The following is a 4,710-nucleotide window of genomic DNA, read 5'->3' as shown; positions in this document are numbered from 1 at the left end:
GCCGTTGGTATCGTCTCGTAAAGAGTAAGCGGTCTATTGCCTTTCTGTGAAAATTTGCGGAGACGCAACTTTGTTACGATTTGATTTGTTACATGGGGATAACGGACACATATATAATATAATAATATCAACCAGGCTGTTAACCTTAATTGGTTTCTCTACCATATTTCTCAAGTCAACCCTTTCGGTTTCAAACTGCGGACAGACAAAAAACAATGTTCTGCGTTTTCAAGAACGTCATTTGTCGTCTTCATGCCCGAATATATGTAAATATAATAAAATTTGACTCTGCCATTTCTGCCAACAACTCTTTCACATTACTTTTTGAGGATTCAGCCAGCTCCCTCGCCAAAATGTCTATTAGGCAAGGCCCAGATATTACAAGCGCTGCTTTCTCTGATGTTGTTCTCAACGCCACGCATACTCTCATACAACAGAGCCGCCACAAGAATCTCATTTCGCGTGCGTATGAGGTTTTATCCAGCGCATCAGACCAGATAGATGAACCATGCAGAATAACACTTTTCACCACGCTTGCCTTCAGCAGGCTACGCTGTTGGGTGGGCCCTCTCGAGTTCACCATGAGCCGAGGTAGTGCCGCTTCTTCAGCTTTCTCTACTGCATATTCATTTTCTCATTCTATTCATTTCTATTCATACTGCCCAGATATTTAAGAGCAGCTTTTGAGAAGATTTCTTACTTCAAGCTTGCTGTCTGTCCACATTTGTATGTCCGCAACTGTATGTTGATGTATATGTATTTATGTGTGCGTGCGCTGGATTGCACAGACACATGCGCAGACATATGCAAATTGCTACTCATTCATTCAAAACAACAGTTACAGCAGTGGCAGTCAACCCACCTGGCCCAGACGGAACTTCCCATATAATTAAAGCTAATCACTACACAGTTATCTGTTGAATCAGAAACAATGCGATAATCAAAGCTCTTTTAGCAGCTGTATACTTATTGCATACGAGTATTCAACTATCATCCTTTTGCTGCTATTAGGCGCAGGCGCAATTAAAACGATCGCGTGCTTAGTCCGCTTAAGAGCCCAACAACCAGCAACCAGCCAAGTCAAGCAGCTCTGCATACATCTAACTTGACTTGGCTTTTATGATTATCACTGTAATTTTTAGTTGTTTTTCAAATCAAAACAGTTAATTGTCCGCCTTGGCTCAATCATCAATCATACTCCGGTCTTATTTCCACTTCTGCGGCTACTTCGCTTGTTTTAGAGTCTTATGGCAAAAAGCGGTGGAGAGCGACGTGAAGTGAGCACAACTGGCCGAATATTCTTATGCGAGTATGTTTTGATATTTATTTATTTATTTATTTTAAATGTATTTTTCCTTTTCTTAGATTCTTTACTTTCGTTAAGTCAATATGCTTTGTATGCCGCTTTGCTGTTCTGCTTACTTATTCTTGTAGTGCTGGTGACTGGTAAAAAAATAATTGGAAACAAAATTCAAAATTCAACTTCAGTTAAAAATAAATACAGATTTTTAAGCATGCAAAATTTCATTAAAATATACAAGTATGCGTTAATGTGCGTGCATGTATAGGGTTTTTCAGTAAGAGCGCTTCAACTTTTGAACTTTTTTGAATAAAACACAAAAGGTTTGACTTTTTTAACTAATTTTTTTTTATTATCGAGTTTGAACATATACATTTAAGTATGAAATTCGATTTCTTTTGCATGACCACCGCGTGTACGTTTTACGAAGTCCAATCGTAGAACCCAATTTTCGACCACTCGTTTGCATAAATCGGCCGAAATTCCAGCAATTTATTGGCTCTGAGCTCACAAATCGTCGCCGGCTTGTTATTGTGGACCAATGACTTCACATAACCCCAAAACGGGACGGCTTGTTAAATGGACCGTAAAATGGCCGTAATGCTCTTAAAGTAGCAGCAACAGAACGATTATTTTCATAAAAACTTTGCACGATTTGCAATCGTTGCTCAAGTGTGTAGCGTTCCATGATGAAATGTATACTAATGAAGTTTACAAATGACAAGCGAAAAATAAAAAATATTGCGTCGTTAGCCCTCCCTATCGGAAAAAAGTTGAAGCCCACCTATTGAACAACCCTATATTTGTATGTGTTTCCTCGCAAGCTCTAAAAATTCAGCGATTCTACCTGTACACTATTCACAGTAACATTGACCTTTTGCACGGCGGGTGATCATAATGACCGAATCGTTTTAAATATGTCTATAAGTGTTTCAATCAACAATCTAGTAAATTAATATGAAAAGATCTCTTAAGCGGATAGATTTCTAATATTATTAAGTGGCTATAATAAATGGAGCGCGCAATTTAAATGAAGCCCCCAGCCTCAATGAGATATTCCACTTATTAACAAGCAATGATAAGATTTAACATTCATGCAAGTGAAACAGAAATAACTGCTGGTAACATAGATAAACGAACATGCTCTCTGCTGTCCAACTAGCGAACATCATACACGTACGACTCTACAGTATCCCATGCAGGTACATGCAAGTGTGAGTCGGCTGCTGTAAGAGTCAGTGCAGTTAACAGCGAACATCATATGCATCGCTTGCAGTTGCTATGCAAGTGTGAGTCGACTGCTGTAAAAGTCAGTGCAGTTAACAGCGAACATCATACGCATCGCTTGCAGTTGCTATGCAAGTGTGAGTCGAATGCTGTGAGAGCGACCAGATCAGTTAACAGCAAAGAGGAAATAAAGTATGAAGTTCATCTTCCTCCATTTAAACTTTATTAATGGGAGTTCTGTTGCAAATAAACTAATTTGGAAATCACTTAACGGAATTAAAAACAAAAAAACCTTCAGAACAAAATGATAATATAAATTTAACCCTGCTGTGTGCTGAAATCTTTATCCGACCATATCCTCCACATACACTTATGCTCATATAATTTAGTCACCCCAACTTCTTACAATATTCGCAATATGTCTCATGATCCATTTTTTCCTGAATTTTTTGAAAAAATATAGTTCATAATATAACAAAAGCTTCATAAATAAAAATTCGAAACCTTATGCGAAATTACAAAAACCAAATGGAGTGGCAGGAAGCTTCTCTACAAATCTTTAAGTTTGTTCAAAACTCGAGTATGCCCCTATAACTTGTTGTTGTATAATAGGTTTTGCGGTTCGATAACAGAGGGCTTTGCTATTAGTCTAAACTTGAATTTTGTTATGTTGGTATACTCTTCGTATGAACGTAGGTGAAGTTTCATTTCAACGACACCAGAAATAATAAAGAAAATTCTGAATATCGTACGGTAAAATCGTCAGTGATCGAAAGAGATTTAATAGAAGCCCTAGGCATCTGATTGAGCAGTGTAAGCAATATTTGGGCTGAAGTTACGGGTTTCAGAAAGCTGTGTGTACAATTGGTGCCGCATTCGCTAACAATGGATCGAAAACACATTAGTCGCATTCTCAGCAACATTTTCGAAGCGAAAAGTATAAAGTGGATTTTTTGCGTCGATTCATCACTATGGATGATACTTGGGACAATCACAATGATCCTAAATCAAAACAAGAGCCTAAAGAGTGGTGTGCACCTGGTGCTTCGGCTCCGAAACGAATTCGTGCCTAAAAATCGGCCATGAAGGTCTTAGCATTAGTATTTTGGGATATGAAAGGAATTTTGTTTGCGAATTACTAGCAAACTGGTAAAACAATAAATTCTAAATATTATTGAGACCTTTTAGACCAGTATTCCTTATCATCTTCATTAAAAATTAAAAACATAAAATTCAACTGCATTAGGGGTGCTACCCTCTCTCCTCATAATCGGAAGACTGCATTTGTTTTTAATTGCGTTTTTGGCCAGAGACTATGAAGCATCTCTCTTGGATACTCAGCTTCTCAAATGCGTCAATGAATTTCGTTTACGAAGTCATCAAGTTCGAAGTACGTCTCATCAGTTAAGATAGTTTTCTCTACTAGGAAAGCAGGTACCAAGAATAAGCTTCATAGCAGATCATTCCAGAGTTGCCATCTAGGTGATAGTGAAAAAACTGACCAGCGTATCTTAAGTAAATGTATAGCCTCTGTTGCCTTGAAGCATGGAGAAACTTAATAGACTTAGACTCCTCAAATGCGTCAATTATATTCGAACTGCGCCTCCACAGAGGAGATTACTTTCTTCCAAAACTTTGCATTCACTTGTTGTTGTTGAGCGTGAGAGCGCTTCTAATGAACCTCACCTCTGTATTTACACAAAACCAAACAGCTATGCAAACAAAAAGTTGTACGGCCCAAAAAAAAACTGGCGCTAAATTCAAAATAGGTGTTCTTTACGAGATACCTGATAGTTGCATGCTTCGTAAACAATAAAAAATTCTAAAGCAAAAAAGTGAATAAGAAACTTCTTGGGAGCAAACAGCTGCAAACAGCGCTGGTAGGAAAATAAAATGCCAATTATTTGTTTTGGCCTTTTTTTTGTTGCTACAAATTTATTTTGCATTTTCATTTGCAAATCCAGTTAGTTTCTATAACCAAATTTCTACCCAAAAAATGGCAGCAGAAAAAATATAATTTTTACACAATGGGAATTTCAGTTTTATGCAAATTAAATGTGTTCCGCTTGTTGAGCATTCGGCGCTGATGTTGGCCGTTCACTTTACTAAAGAATTCTTATTTGTTCCATCCGTGCCACACAACGAGTTTTATGCTGCCTTTGGCTATGTTAATGTGCCACTTG

The sequence above is a fragment of the Anastrepha obliqua genome, chromosome 3, assembly GCF_027943255.1.
Source record: "Anastrepha obliqua isolate idAnaObli1 chromosome 3, idAnaObli1_1.0, whole genome shotgun sequence".
Lineage (NCBI taxonomy): Eukaryota > Metazoa > Arthropoda > Insecta > Diptera > Tephritidae > Anastrepha > Anastrepha obliqua.
The sequence above is the reverse complement of the archived record's forward strand: the minus strand, read 5'-3'. Positions refer to the sequence as shown.